The following is a 17,009-nucleotide window of genomic DNA, read 5'->3' as shown; positions in this document are numbered from 1 at the left end:
CTTCAAGTTGGAAAAAGGAAGAAGTTCGATTAAGAAATGCGCGGCGTGAAACTCAATATGCGTTAAGGACTTGGGGGTCAAAATCGCGTCAAACCTAAAATTCTCACAACAATGCATCGATGCAGCAAATAAAGCGAACATAATGTTGGGATTCATTAAAAGAAACTTTTTATTCAAGAATAAAGATGTAATACTTCAACTATACAATAGTTTAGTCAGACCCCACTTGGAATATGCGGTACAGTTTTGGTCTCTCCACCAAATGATCCCTTCCTTGCGCAACAAATCTTACGACGAAAGGCTTTCCACCCTTAACATGTTCTCTCTTGAGAAACGTCGCCTCCGAGGAAAACTGATCGAATGTTTTAAAATACTTAATGGTTTCACGAATGTAGACAGATCATCATTGTTTATGATCGATGACACTTTGCGTACGAGGAACAATGGCGTAAAACTCAAATGTAGACAAGTAAATTCAGACTGCCCCAAATTTTTCTTCACCAACGTTGTAGTGCAAGAATGGAATAAGATCCCACCGTCAGTGGTCCAGTGTAACACGATTGACTCCTTCAAAAACAAGCTCGACCGTCACTTCCTTCAACTTAATATCAACTAGAGTTGAAATGCAACGTTTTGGAGCCTTCTGATTAATATAAAATCACTTAAGTTTAAGGACAGACCACCTAGTCTGGACCATGGGGTCTGTGTGGTCTGATTTTATATGTAAATCTATGTAAATCTCTCTCTCTCTCTCTCTCTCTCTCTCTCTCTCTCTCTCTCTCTCTCTCTCTCTCTCTCTCTCTCTCTCTCTCTCTCTCTCTCTCTCTCTCTCTCTCTCTCTCTCTCTCTCTCTCTCTCTCTTCGCTTTTCTCTCATTTCCTCTACTTTTTTTCTTCTTTTTTACGTCTACGCCTATAGCGCCGGTAGGCTTGCTTGAGGGGCCTGGATGGTGTTCGGCCCCAGCCCGTCATGGCGCAGGAAAGTGTTTATTGTGGCGCCATTTCCTCTTCGTCTCCTCTCTCCTCCTTTTCCTCGCTCCTTATTTTTCTCTCTCCTCTTCCTTCTTCCCGTCTCCTTCAATCTCTCTTTTCTTCTTATTTCTGTCGTTCCTCCTTTTTTTCCTACTTTCCTCTTTATCTTTCTATCCCTCCTCGCCCTCGCTCCTCTTTCTTATACCATCCTCTCTCCCCTTTCCTTTTCATCACTTCTCCCGCCTCTTTCTATATGTCTATCTTTTTATCTCTATCTATCTATCTATCTATCTTTTGTCCTGTCCTTCCCTCCCTCTTCCCTTCTTTCCCTTCCTTCCCTCCTTCCTTCCTTTCATTACCTCCTTCACCTTTCCTCACATTGTCCTTCATTCCCTCTCTTCATCTCTCGCAATTCTTTCTCACTCCTAATTACCTTTCCTTCCTCCCATACCTTCATCTTCCCGTTTCTTCCCTTCCCTTCCTCTGCCTTCCATCCCTTCCTTCATCTTCTTTCTCCCTCCTTCTCTTCGTGAATGAAATAGAATAAAATAAAATAAAGGTAAACACGCGGGTGGCGTCAGGTCCCGCAGGTGTGAGTTTCCAAGTGCGGGGAATCCCGGGAGGAAGTTAGGGAAGGTTTTTATCCCTGACTATTTTACTCCTTTATTTACAGCTTTGTTTTGTTTTTATTATTTCCTCTCTTTACATTTTCTTCATTTAGCTTAAGCATTCAAGTGTACAGGAGTTCCCTTTGACTGTTTGTTTGTTAGTTTGTTCTTGTCTTTGTGTTCTTTTTTTTTTATTTTCGTTATTTTTGTTATATTTTTTCTGTCTGTTTTACTCATGTTTGTTTTTGTACTTTTTACTTTTTTTTCTTTGTTTTTTGTGTGTTTTTTTGTTTCATATTTTTTGTGTTCATTTATTTACATGTTTCGCCTTTGTCTTGTTTATATTCATCCCGTCCTGTCAGTATAGCCTATTGTTTTGTCTCAACTTTCCTCTTGCCATGTTTTTCCTATTTTTTTTTTTTTTTTGTTAGTATTTTCTCGAATCTAAGTTTTTGTTATTTTTTTTTCATCCCACCTTGTGTTTTTCTTTTTTTCAATTTCCTTATATAACTTTTTTGACCCATCTCTATTTTGTTCGTTTTATTTTTCCTTTTGTTTCGTTCCACCTTCTTTATTCTCTTATTTATTCTGAACCTTCTTGTCATTTATTAACTATTCGTGTATATATATATATATATATATATATATATATATATTTTTTTTTGGGGGGGGGGGGGATTTTTTATATATCACATTTGCTCTTCTCATTTGGGCAAGGTGTCTTCTAAGCTCTTCCATTCCTCTCTTTACCCTCTTCCTCGTTCCTGTCTGTCTTTCTATTTCCTTTCTTATTTTATCTCTTCCTCGTTTTCCCCTCTCTCTCCTTCTCTCGATTCCCTCCCTCGCTTCCTTCTTCCGTTCCTTCTTTTTTCGTTCCTGTGTTCTGCTCTTCCCACTCTCCCACTCTCTTGTTCTTCAGCCTCTCTCATTCTCTCCCTCTTCGTTGTTTCTTCCCTCTCGTTTTCCCCTCCCCTCGTCCCTGCCTTCTTCCTCACCTCTCTCTATTTCCCTTTCTTTCTTTCCCTCTTTGTTTTCTCCTTTCTCGTCTCCCTCTTTCCTATTCCCACTAACTCCCTTCCCCTCTCATTTTTCTCTTTGCATCTTTTCCTCCCTCTCACCTTCCTTTTTCCTTTTCCCGCGCTTCTAATTCTTTTTCCTTTCTCCCCTTTCATCATTTCCCCCCCTCGTTCCTTTCCCTCTGCTTCATTCCCAACCTCCCTTTACGCATCTCCCTCTCTCGCTCCCCCTCGTTCCCTTCCCTCTGCTTCATTCCCAACCTCCCTTTACGCCTCTCCCTCTCTCGCTCCCCCTCGTTCCCTTCCCTCTGCTTCATTCCCAACCTCCCTTTACGCCTCTCCCTCTCTCGCTCCCCCTCGTTCCCTTCCCTCTGCTTCATTCCCAACCTCCCTTTACGCCTCTCCCTCTCTCGCTCCCCCTCGTTCCCTTCCCTCTGCTTCATTCCCAACCTCCCTTTACGCCTCTCCCTCTCTCGCTCCCCCTCGTTCCCTTCCCTCTACTTCATTCCCAATCTCCCTTTACGCCTCTCCCTCTCTCGCTCCCCCTCGTTTCCTTCCCTCTGCTTCATTCCCAACCTCCTTTTACGCCTCTCCCTCTCTCGCTCCCCCTCGTTCCCTTCCCTCTGCTTCATTCCCAACCTCCTTTTACGCCTCTCCCTCTCTCGCTCCCCCTCGTTTCCTTCCCTCTGCTTCATTCCCAACCTCCTTTTACGCCTCTCCCTCTCTCGCTACCCCTCGTTCCCTTCCCTCTGTTTCATTCCCAATCTCCTCTTACGTCTCTCACTCTCTCGTTCCCACTCGCTTCCCTCCCTCTCTCATTCTTCTCTATTACTCTCGCCCTTTTCCCCGTTTTTCCTCCCCTTTCTCGCCTCCCTTTATGCTGTAGTCTTTATTTATCTTTTTTCTTCCCTTTTGCTTCGTGCTCACCCTCTTCTCCCACCACCACCACCACCAATAATAATAATAATAATAATAATAATAATAATAATAATAATAATAATAATAATAATAATAACAACAACAACAGAGGCAGTATCGTCTCAGTCCGGCCTTTCGGCGCACCGTCCGCCTCGCCGCCCTTCGCCGCACCTTTGTCTGTTTTACTTTATCTCCTCGGCCTCGCGCGTCCCTTCATTTGGGCCTTTTAAACCAGCCGCCCCTCGCTCCCTCCCCTGCCCTTCCATTCCATTCCTTGCCCTACCCGGCCCTGCCCTTCCTTTTCCTACCCTGTCCTTCCCTTCCCTTCCCTGTCCTTCCCTTCCCTTTCCCTTCCCTTCCCCTCCCCTCCCTGCCCTTTCCTTCCCTTCCCTTCCCTTCCCTTCCTTCTATTCCCCTCCTTCCCCTTTCCTTCCCTTTCCCTTCCTACCCTTCTCTTCCCTTCCCTTCCCTTCCCTTCCCTGTCCTTCCCTTCCCTGCCTTTCTCTTCCCTTCCCTTCCCTTCCCTTCCATCCCCTACTCTACCCAACCCTCCCCTTCCCTTCATTTCCCTTCCCTTCCCTTCCCTCCGTGACTATAGTAATTTTTTGCAATCTTTTCCCTTTATTTCGCTTTTTGCATTCCGTTCCTCTCAATTTTCGTCTTTTTGCAAAACGTTCTCCACTTTCCCATTCTCACAATATTATTGGAATGGAAACGAATATATATATATATATATATATATATATATATATATATATATATATATATATATATATATATATATATATATATATATATATATATATATATATATATATATATATATATATATATTTCGCAGTGTTATTGTGTTTTCTTATGTTTTTCCTTTTGTATTCTTTTCAACTCCTGATTGGTGTTCATTTTTTTTTGTATTTGTTTATTTGTTATGTGCCACTGATTATTTTTATTATTTATTAATTATTATTATTTCACTACTTTTACTTAACTATTAACGGATATTTATATTATTATTTATTATTATTGTATTATTTATCTCCCGATTTATTTTGTATTATTCACATATTTCCTGCAGCCACATTCTTTTATTTTTCACACACTCTCCGTCCCCTCCCGGACCGAGATGAATCATTACGGTTTGTTTTTTTCCTTTCTCCCCATCCTCTTCATCTTCACCTTTTGTTCTTTGATTTTCCTTTGCACGCACACGAGTGTGTGCATGTATGTGCCCTTGGGCAAATTAGTCGGTTAGTCAGTGTGTGTGTGTGTGTGTGTGTGTGTGTGTGTGTGTGTGTGTGTGTGTGTGTGTGTGTGTGTGTGTGTGTGTGTGTGTGTGTGTGTGTGTGTGTGTGTGTGTGGCGTCTCCTGCCTCGTGGCCGCCACTCAGCCGTCCAAGACAACTTCAAAACTTAAGCCGCCAACTCTTGAGCTTTTTACAGTAAACTCGCTGCACTCAGGCGTCTGTAGGGCAGAAGTTAGGCACGCACACACACACACACACACACACACACACACACACACACACGACAAAATAAATTCACTAACATTTTTTTTTCCGTTAATACATATCCTAATCTAACAAACACTCAAGAAAAAAAATAATACTTGGAGTGGTGAGGCCTACTGAAGTATCAAGGAAAGAAGTAACATGGAAAAGATATTGTTAAGGAATCGAAAATACTCAACAAAACAAGGGAATCAATCCAATCAGAAGATAAATACAAAGAGACGCTCCATCAGAACGGGAAAAAAGGAAAGAATAAGCAGTGAAGGAATGACACAACCCAACGTCCATGTTAGCTCCGAAAAGAACGAAAGTTTCAGAATATTAAAAAAAGGTGAAGCGAAAATACGGAGCACAAATAATCCCTGCGAGAGGAAACTACGAAAAAAAAGACAAAAAAAACAAGGGAGAATCGGAACACTGCGGGTGAATACACGACACTTTATTCACATTAACTCGGCAGATAAGCTCCTCCCCCTCTCCTAAATAACCGCATACCATTGGTCAATCCACAGGCAAGCCACGCCCACTCTCCAAATCAGGCTGTGGTTGGTGGATGCTGGAAAGGCTAAATCATGTTGGTGGTTGGTAGCCTAGCATCAACAAGACTTAATGGAAGAGTTCACGTGGATAGAGTATTATTTAGGCTGAAGGTATTGTGGGCTGACATTAAAGAGAAGTAGGAGCAGGAGGAGGAGGGGAGGGGCAAGGAAGGGGTCGTATCTGCATAGAAATAGCGGTTGGCAGGGCGTGTTGTGTGTGGAGCTGACGATACGTGAGAAGTGAGGTCGAGGTGCTGCTTATGTTGCAGCGAGAGAATGGAAGGGAGTGAGGCTGGGAGATGAGGTGATAGTGTACGGAAAGGAGGTAGGTAGGAAGCCAGGATGAAGGGAGGGAGTGAAGCTTGGAGATGAAATGATGGTATGGGGAGTGATGTAGGGAGATGAAAGATGGTGACGGGAGGGAAGGATGCTGAAGGAAGAAAGTGTCAAGTGATGAGAGGAGGAGAAGGAAGTGATACGAGCAGATGGTAATGATGGTGTGATGGTGAGGGTGTAGGGGAGTGGATGTGGCAGAGAAGTAAAATCATGGAGGAAGGGAAAGAGACTGGAGGAAGTAAAAGTGGGATATAACACTACGATCATGAGAGAGAGAAGAGAGAACGAGGAGACTAGATGATGCAGTGAAAGAAACGATGAGGCAGGTAAGTGAAATCATGGTGGGTGGAGGAAGAGAAAGAGACTGAAGAAAGTAAAAGTGATAGTAAATGAAGGAAAGTACTGTCAGAGGAGAAAAAAGGAGGACGAAGAGATGGAATGAAGCAGTGAAGGAAACCATGGTGAGGGGAGTAAAAAGAGAGGCTGGTAAAGGAAGTAATTGTTAGGGAGAGAAGGAGGATGGCTGGGAAAGGGAAGAAAGATGAAGTGAAACGAAGAGATAAGAAGAAATGAAAGTGATAAGAAAGAAAGAGCGAAAGTAAGGAAATGATGGTGAGGAGGGTAAGAAGGGAGCCTGACAGACGAAATGATGGAGATAGGAGAGGTAGGCAGATGATACAGTGAAGAAGGGAGGAAAGGAAGAACAAGGGGAAATGTGGCAGGGAGACAAAATTTTACTGAAAGGAGAAAAGAAGGTATGCAGATGATGATAGTGAGGGAGAGAGGGAGGGAGAAAAGATGGGAAGCTGAAGTAGGGGAGGAGAGAGATTTACATAGATTTACATAGAAAATCAGACCACACAGACCCCATGGTCTAGACTAGGTGGTCTGTCCGTAAACCTAAGTGATTCTACATTAATCAGAAGGCTCCAAAACGATGCATTTCAACTCTAGTTGATATTTAGTTGAAGGAAGTGACGGTCGAGCCTGTTTTTGAAGGAAATAATCGTGTTACACTGGACTACTGACGGTGGGAGTTTATTCCATTCTCGACTACAACGTTAATGAAGAAAAATTTGGTGCAGTCTGAATTTACTTGTCTACATTTGAGTTTTACGCCATTGTTCCTCGTACGTAAAGTGTCATCAATCATAAACAATTTTGTTCTGTCTACATTCGTGAAACCATTAAGTATTTTAAAACATTCGATCAGTTTTCCTCGGAGGCGACTTTTCTCAAGTGAGAACATGTTAAGGGTGGAAAGCCTTTCTTCGTAGGATTTGTTGCGCAAGGAAGGGATCATTTTTGTTGCTCGACGCTGAACACCTTCTAATTTAGGAATGTCCTTTGCATTTGGGGAGACCAAAACTGTACCGCATATTCAAGTGGTGACTAAACTATTGTAGAGTGGAAGTATTACATCTTTATTCTTGAATAAAAAAGTTTCTTTTAATGAATCCCAACATTCTGTTCGCTTTATTTGCTGCATCGATGCGTTGCTGTGAGAATTTGAGGTTTGACGCGATTTTGACCCCCGAGTCCTTAATGCATTGAACGCTTTTGAGTTTAACGCCGCACATTTCGTAATCGAACTTCTTATTCCTTGTCCCATCTTGAAGGACCTGGCACTTGTCAACGTTAAAGGACATCTCCCATCTATTAGACCAAGCTGAAAATTTGTGCAAATCTTCTTGGAGGCTTTGCCTGTCTTCGTCAGTATGAACCGAGTTACCAGTCTTTGTGTCGTCTGCAAATTTACTAATGCGATTATTAAGTCCGACATCCACATCGTTGATGTAAATAATGAAGAGCACTGGGCCAAGAACCGAGCCCTGAGGGACGCCACTAGTGACCGGCGCCCACTCTGAGTTAAATCCGTCAATCACCACTCTTTGTTGTCTGTTGCTCAACCAATTCGCGATCCTTTGCTGTAGTTGACCGTCAATACCTATTTGCTTTAATTTGTAAAGTAATTTATGATGTGGGACTTTATCAAACGCTTTCTGGAAATCAAGATAGACTACTTCCAGTGATTTGGTTACGTCATAAACCGTGAAGAGGTCGTTATAAAAGGTTAATAGGTTTGATGGGCAGGATCTTTTGTTACGGAAGCCGTGTTGTGAGTCCTCAATTAATGAGTGGCTTTCAAGGTAACTCACAATTTTGTCTCTAATCTTCTCGCAAGGACATATTGAATACGGTTGTGAGGGGAGAGACTATTTCGCTCTTTGTTTCTTTGAGCAGAGTAGGATATACTTTGTCAGGTTCAGGACTTTTATTTTTTTTAAGTGATTGGAGGGCTTTCAAGACTTCATCGGTTGTTATTTCAAAGTTAGGCAATGCATGCTCGGGATTTACATTAGTAATGGTGTTGGTGGTAGTGGTGGGAGGACTGCTAGTATTAAACACCGAGGAAAAGTAATTGTTTAATAGGTTTCCAACGTGTTGGCTGTCAGTCACTAGTGCACCGTCGCTGTTTACTAAGGGTCCAATTCCACTGATCGCCTTTATGTTGTTTATGTAACTGAAGAATGATTTCGGATTATTTTTACAGTTGGCCGCAATAGTTTCGCACGATTCTGGGCTGAAATGTAAAGATCAAAGTTAGCGGGAGTTCGATGGCACTGGAACCTTTTGTGAGCTGCCTCTCTATCTTTAATAGCACGAGAACAAGTATGATTAAACCAAGGCTTTTTAGCATGAGGAGTAGAGAAAAAACGTTGAATGTTTGCCTCCATTCAAGAGACAATCACCTCTGTGATGCGCTGAGCACACACAAAAGGGTCTCTCTCCTGGAAGCAGTATTCATTCCACGGGAAATCGGAAAAGTACATCCACAGGTCGTCCCACCGAGCTGAAGCAAAATGCCAGAAGCATCGCCTCTTCGGTGGGTCCAGAGGATGTACAGGAGCGATAGGACAGGATACAAAAATAAGGTTATGATCGGAGGAGCCCAACGGAGAGAACAGTTTGACAGAGTAAGCAGAAGGATTAGAGGTAAGGAAGAGGTCTAGAATGTTGGGCCTGTCTCCAAGACGGTCGGGAATACGAGTAGGGTGCTGAACCAACTGCTGTAGGTCGTTGAGGAGAGCAATTTTTTTCTCTTGTTCACCAGGCTGGTCAGTGAAAGAGGATGAAAGCCAAAGCTGGTGGTGAATATTGAGAGAGAGAGATGGGGAGCGTGAGGGAGGGGAAAGGGGCGAGAGAGAGAGGGTGGAGGGGGAACAAGGGAGAGGGAGGGGCGAAACGCGGGGAACGAGAGACGCTGGTGTGGGAGTAGTTAAGACGATCGGTGTCTTGGGGGAATACTCGGGTCAGGTCACGGCTGGTGACTCCCACACTTGTGAGGGAGTCAGTTGGCGTGATATCTGGAAATATGTAATAAATATGGTAGAAAGTGTAACAATGTGTTTTGTGAATGTGCGTGTGTATGTTTTTACAAGGTGCTACGTCGAGAGGGTAAGTACAGGCATCCAGCAAACCAATGCAAGCAGCTAACAAGAGAGAGAGAGAGAGAGAGAGAGAGAGAGAGATGGAGATGGAAGGGAGGCGTGGGATGGAGGAGGAGAGAACATAAGAACACAGGAAACTGCAAGAGGCCGGGTGGTCTATACAGGACAACTCAGAATCCCCCACTACTCACGGTGGGTGAGGTGTAGTTACAGGGTTAAGGTAAAGGCTTGATCCTCGTTATACCGGCGGTACTAGGCACGCACCAGTACCCTGTCACCTTACTGCACCCACACCTCACTGCCACCTGTCGTCCTCGTCCATGTAGCTATCCAGTCTACTCTTAAAACAAGCTGTCGTCCCTGCACTAACTATGTGATTGCTGAGTCTGTTCCATTCCTCCACCACCCTATTACTAAACCAGTGCTTGCCTATATCTCTCCTAAATCTATACTTTTCTAATTTAAATCCATTACTGCGAGTTCTATCTTGCTGGTTAATTCTCAGTACTTTAATTATATCGCCTTTGTTGTAACCCTTGACCCATTTGAATACTTCTATCAGATCTCCCCGCACTCTTCGTCTTTCTAGTGAATGTAAGTTTAGATGTTTCAGCCTATTTTGATATGGGAGGTTCCTCAGCCCCTGCTAAAAAGCCTTTGTTTAATCACGCTTGTTCTCGTGCTCTTAAAGATAGAGAGGCAGATCACAAAAGGTTCCAGAGCCTTCGAACACCCGCTAACTTTGACCTTTACATTTCAGCCCGGAATCGTGCCAAGGGCGAAGGAGGGGTAGGGAGAGAGAGAGGGTGGGTACGAGAGAGGGGGAGAGAGAGGGAGCTAGAGAAGGAGGAGCAGAAGAGCGAGTGGAACTTTAACATAACATTTCAGCCCGGAATCGTGCCAAGGGCGAAGGAGGGGTAGGGAGAGAGAGAGGGTGGGGACGAGAGAGGGGGAGAGAAAGGGGGGGAAGCGAGAGAGAAGGAGGAGCGAAAGAGCGAGAGTGGAAGGAGAGAGAGTGGCAGGTGGGGGGTAATTATGAGATTAGTAAGTCTCTGGGGAAAAGTCAGGTCAGGTCGCTCTCCACACCTGTAAGGGAGTGGAGCGTCGCCACGTGGAATATGCAAATATCAATAAATAGGACGGAATGTGGCACTAATGTTTTGTGTATATGTGTGTACGTATATGTTTATTGATCGCTACGTTGAAAAGGTAGATACAGGGGAGAGGTAGTAAAATTATGGGCAAACACTCATCCTTTCTGCGAGGCACAACGTCGTTCGCAAGACTGGATACCTGGTACACAGCACACGATACTGTAGACAGCTCACAGTCTCGGCGCACAGCAACACGGCACAGCAATCACCGCACACAGTACAGCAGTCAACACTTAGCGCACAGGAGGTTAGACGAATCGTTTGGCTAACAACACTTTGTAACAATCGGCGAGTACTAAAGACGTTTGAAACAGCAATCCACGAGGATGGGAGCAGAAGCAAATGAGGTCACGTGTGGCGAGAGCGCGTGACCCCTAGACATCTCGCAGCGAAAGGAGAGAGAGAGAGAGAGAGAGAGCACAGAGAGAGTATACAAATAAGGTGCCCGATAAACAGAGAGAGAGAGAGAGAGAGAGAGAGAGAGAGAGAGAGAGAGAAGCCTCTAACACAATAAATCCAAACACACACACACACATTCCAGCACGGTATGGTATACAAATACAGCTGATAATAACTACCAGAACAACTAACGAACCTACACCATACAACTGTACACTCCTACTGTCTTTCCTATTCCCCACCTGTACCTCACCACTAACCCACTTCCTCTTCGTACTATACCCTTGATTAAAAAAAAAAAAAAAAAAAAGCCACAGGGGAGTGAGAAACGCAGGAAAAAATCCTTCAAGAAAATATGTAACTTTAAGTAAATTTGGACATAACGGTAATAAAATGTAAACTTAACGAGTGTGAAAAAAAATAAAACTGTGGCGCGGAAAAAAAAAATACATGCGAGGCAATGCGGAAATGTAAATGTAAGGAGAACAAGGCGGTGAAGGAATGAGGGAGACTATTACGCGTGACCCCGAAGGCAGGGACGAGGCTTGTGTGGGAGTTTGGGTTTTTTGTCTTACTCTATTGTTATTATCATCATCTTTATTATGATCAGTATTATTATCATTATTGTTATTATTACTAAATACATCTGTGCTGTTTATCTCTCACCTAACTCCACTAACTATGTAAAATTCTTTGACTACTTGAACTCTAAAGTGGAGCACATCTTGACCCACTCTCCCTTCGCTGAAATCTCCATCTTGGGAGATTTCAATGTTCACCACCAGCTTTGGCTTTCATCCTCTTTCACTGACCAGCCTGGTGGGCAAGCCTACAACTTTGCTCTCCTCAACGGCCTAGAGCAGTCGGTTCAGCACCCTACTCGTATTCCAGACCGTCTTGGAGACAGGCCCAACATTCTAGACCTCTTCCTTGCCTCTAATCCTTCTGCTTACTCTGTCAAACTGTTCTCTCCGTTGGGCTCCTCCGATCATAACCTTATTTCTTGATCCTGTCCTATCGCTCCTGTACATCCTCTAGACCCACCGATGAGGCGCTGCTTCTGGCATTTGCTTCAGCTCGGTGGGACGACCTGAGATGTACTTTCAATTCCCGTGGAATGATTACTGCTTCCAGGAGAGAGACCTCCCTTTGTGTGCCCAGCGCATCACAATGGTGATTGTCTCTGAAATGGAAGCATACATTCCACGTTCTTTCTCTACTCCCCATGCTAAAAAACCTTGGTTTAATCATGCTTGTTCTCGTGCTATTAAAGATAGAGAGGCAGCTCACAAAAGGTTCCAGAGCCTTCGAACACCCCTTCTTTGACCTTTACATTTCAGCCCGGAATCGTGCCAAATCTATTCTCCGACTTACCAAAACTTCTTTATCAATAGAAAATGTCAACATCTTGCTTCTTCTAATTCTTCCCGTGACATCTGGCATCTAGCCAAAATATCTCCTCCAATTTAACTTCTTCTTTCTCCTCTCCTTAACCTGACGGCAGCACTGCCGTCTCATCTATCTCTAAAGCTGAACTCTTCGCTTAACCCCGGTAGCAGCAGGCCAAATTTGTGGCTTTACCATGTAACAGGACGCCCACATTTTGCCATGATGTCAACCCCAGAAATAGATGATGCATAAACTGATCACATTTGCGTTGATATATATTATGAAATGGTTTGCGTGGTGATAATTTTCTCATTTTTCTCGCTTTGAGGGAGAGCCTTTAAGAAACATGATCCCCGCAGTTACCGGGTTAAACTTTCTGCAGAACTCCACCCTGGACGATTCTGGGCATATTCCTCCTACTCATCCCTCCTCCGACTCCTCTATGCCTGTTATTAAAATTCTTCCAAATGATGTTTTCTATGCCCTCTCTGACCTCAACTCTCAGAAGGCTTATGGACCTGATGGAGTGCCTCCTATTGTCCTTAAAAACTGTGTTTCCGTGCTGACACCCTGTCTCGTCAAACTCTTTCGCCTCTGCTTGTCAACATCTACCTTTCCTTCCTGCTGGAAGTACGCCTTTGTACACCCTGTGGCTAAGAAGGGTGATCGTTCCTATCCCTCAAACTACCGCCCTATAGCTTTACTTTCCTGTCTATCTAAAGCTTTTGAATCAATCCTTAACCGGAAGATTCAAAAGCACCTTTCCACTTATAACGTTCTTGCTGATCGTCAGTATGGATCTCGCAAGGGGCGTCTTACTGGTGATCTCCTTGCCTTAATAACTGAGTCTTGGTCATCCTCTCTTAGCCGTTTCAGTGAAACCTTTGCTATTGCGCTGGACATATCAAAAGCCTTTGATAGGGTCTGGCACAAATCTTCTTTCAAACTACATTCCTACGGTTTCTATCCTTATCTCTGTACCTTTACCTCCAGTTTCCTTTATGACCGCTTTATTTCGGCTGTGTTGAACGGTCACTGTTCTTCCCCTAAACCTATCAACAGTGGTGTCCCACAGGGTTCTGTCCTATCTCCCACTCTCTTTCTGTTGTTCATTGATGATCTTCTTTCCAACACGAACTGTCCTATCCATTCTTACGCCGATGACTCCACTCTGCATTACTCAACTTCTTTTAATAGAAGACCCACTCTACAGGCACTAAACGATTCAAGGCTGGAGGCAACAGAACGCTTTGCCTCAGACCTCTTATTTCCGATTGGGGCAAGGGAACCTGGTGTCCTTCAACGCCTCAAAAACACAGTTTCTCCACCTATCCACTCGACACAATCTTCCAAACAACTATCCCCTATTCTTTGACAACACCCAGCTATCACCTTTTTCAACACTAAACATCCTCGGTCTATCCTTAACTCATAATCTCAACTGGAAACTTCATATCTCATCTCTTACTAAATCAGCTTCCTCTAGGCTGGGCGTTCTGTACCGCCTCCGCCAGTTCTTCTTCCCCCGCACAGTTGTTATCCATTTACAGGAGCCTTGTCCGCCATCGTATGGAGTATGCATCTCATGTGTGGGGGGATGCACTCACACAGCTCTCCTTGACAGAGTGGAGTCAAAGGCTCTTCGTCTCATCAGCTCTCCTCCTCATACTGATAGTCTTCTACCTCTCAAATTCCGCCGCCATGTTGCCTCTTTTTTCTATCTTCTATCGATATTTTCATGCTGACTGCTCTTCTGAACTTGCTAACTGCATGGATCCCCCCCTCCTGCGGCCTCGCTGCACACGACTTTCTACTCATGCTCATCCCTATACTGTCCAAACCCCTTATGCAAGAGTCAACCAGCATCTTCACTCTTTCATCCCTCACGCTGGTAAACTCTGGAACAATCTTTTTTCATCTGTATTTCCTCCTGCCTACGACTTGAACTCTTTCAAGAGGAGGGTATCAGGACACCTCTCCTCCCGAAATTGACCTCTGTTTTTGGACACTCCTTTGACCTCTAATCAGGAGCAGTGAGTAGCGGCCTTTTTTTTTTCTTTACGCCTTGAACTGTCTCCTTAGCAGTAAAAAAATATTATTATTATTATTATTATTATTATTATTATTATTATTATTATTATTATTATTATTATTATTATTATTATTATTATTATTATTATTATTATTATTATTATTATTATTACTATTATTATTATTATTATTATTATTATTATTATTATTATCATTTCTATTATTATTTTTATTACTATTTTTTGTTGTTATTAGTATTATTCACTCCTTTTTCTATTATTCGTTTTTTTTTTTTTTCTTTGCACAAAAGAACATTGGCATTGACGGTGGTGGTGGTGGCGGTGATACAGGTGACTAATGGTTAGCGCCGCACCGGAACCACTGGGTCATGTTCAGCCGGAACCAGGACTGGCTGGAACTATCGAAATTCACTCCTTACTCCCTTTCATTCCCTTATTTTAAATCCCTTTATTTTTATTAACATTTCATCTTTTATCCCTTATCAATCGTCCTATTAATGTATTTCCATGTCATCATCACTCCTTACTAAAATCGTTATTCTCCGGAGCGCATCAATTTGTCATTTCCGCTGCTGTTCGTATTTTCCGCGAACGGATTTCAGCTCCTTATTCCTCGCCGCCTCGCGTCGCGTTCATCGTTTTCATTCCGCGGAACGAGCGGCAAAGCGGCGCGGCGGCGAGGGAACGACTGTTTTTTGCCTTCGTTGCGGCGGATAATTATAATTTCATTTGTTGCGGCGGCCACGCGGGGGTTGGCCCATGGTGCTGCCGTCAGGGGTTTGGCGGCGGGGGGGGGGGGGGGGGCGGGGGGGGGAGGGTCATGTGTGTGGGGGCGTAAGGGTTGTTTGTGGGTGTGACGGTGTTGGGAAGATAGGAAGTGTAAGTAAGGGGGAGGATAAAGGTGTTGTGTGTTAGGGGTGGGGTGGGGATGAGTGGAGGGGTGTGTTAGGGGTGGGGTGGGGATGAGTGGAGGGGGGTGGAGTGGGTGTAAGTGTGTGGAAGGACAGGTAAGATGTGGGTGTAGAGGGGAGAGGTGTAGGGGTAGGGTTGTGTGGATGTGGATGTGGGTGTGTTCTTTTTGTGTGTGTGTGTGTGTGTGTGTGTGTGATTCTCTTCTCCTTCCACCTACCACCACCACCACCACTGTCACCACCACCACCGCCGCTGTCGCCGCCGCCCACTCATTCGGGGCCGTGGTTGACGTGTGGTTGTGATGACCTGATCACCTTCTTTAGTCATATTTTTACTCCCGGCCTCTCATTTGTCTCGCCCACTCGTGCCGCTTTTAAAACTAAAATAATAAATAAGGAAAATAAAAACGATAATTGGACCACGTTCGAAGATTGCGTGTTTGGTATTTGCGTTTTTATTAGTTTTATGTTGTCTGTTTGTTTGTTTGTTTTTTGCTCATCGGACGTAATTTTTATTTATTTGTTTGTTTGTTTTCGTGCAATCATTTTCTGTTTACGATTTTGCTTTCTGTGTTTATTCTTGAATTTATCAATCGTCATTTTTTATTTAAATGCTTTTTGTCGCTCATAAATTTTCTATAATTTTTTTCTCGATTATGCTTTTCCTACATCTTTTCTTATTCTTTCTCTTGCATCATTTTTCATGTTTGTGTATTACCACATTTTTATGAATTTGTATGTCTGTATTTTTCTTTTCCTCCTGTAGACTATATTTGTTAGTTTTCTTTTTTCTTTTTTTCATTTTCTGCGTTTTACACTAATCGTGAGTCATTTGCTACTTTAACTTTATTTTTTTTCTTCATTTATTGATCATATCGTCGGCAATGATAAATAGCAGCAGTGCATAATGATAGCAATAGTAGTACCTAGTAGTAGTAATAGTAGTAGTAGTATGGAGTATGGAGAAGAAGTATGGAGTATGCATCTCACGTGTGGGGGGGCTCCACTCACACAGCTCTCCTGGACAGAGTGGAGTCTAAGGCTCTTCGTCTCATCAGCTCTCCTCCTCCTACTGATAGTCTTCTACCTCTTAAATTCCGCCGCCATGTTGCCTCTCTTTCAATCTTCTATCGTGATTTTCACGCTGACTGCTCTTCTGAGCTTTCTAACTGCATGCCTCGCCGCCTTCCATGACCCCTCTGCACGACTTCCTGCTCATGCTCATTCCTATACTATCCAAATCCCTTACGCACGAGTTAACCAGCATCTTCACTCTTTCATTCCTCACGCTGGTAAACTCTGGAAGAATCTTCCTTCGTCTGTATCTCCTCCTGCCTACGACTTGAACTCTTTCAAAAGGAGGGTATCAGGACACCTGTCCTCCCGAAATTGATCTTTCTTTTGGCCACCTCTTTTGATTCTTTTTTGGGAGGAGCGAGTAGCGGGCTTTTTTATTATTGTTTCCTTTTTTTGTGCCCTTGAGCTGTCTCCTTTTTTGGTAAAAGTAAAAAAGTAGTAGTAGTAGTAGTAGTAGTAGTAGTAGTAGTAGTAGTAGTAGTAGTAGTAGTAGTGGTAGTAGTAGTAGTAGCAGTAGTAGTAGTAGTAGTAGTAGTAGTAGTAGTAGTAATAGTATTAATAGTAGTAGAAGTAGTAGTGGTGGTAAAGTAGTAGTAGTAGTAGTAGTAGTAGTAGTAGTAGTAGTAGTAGTTGTAGCAATAGTAGTAATAGTAATATTAGTAGCAGTAGTAGTAGTGTTAG

Source organism: Eriocheir sinensis, chromosome 1, assembly GCF_024679095.1.
Source record: "Eriocheir sinensis breed Jianghai 21 chromosome 1, ASM2467909v1, whole genome shotgun sequence".
NCBI lineage: Eukaryota > Metazoa > Arthropoda > Malacostraca > Decapoda > Varunidae > Eriocheir > Eriocheir sinensis.
This window is presented reverse-complemented; position numbering follows the sequence as displayed.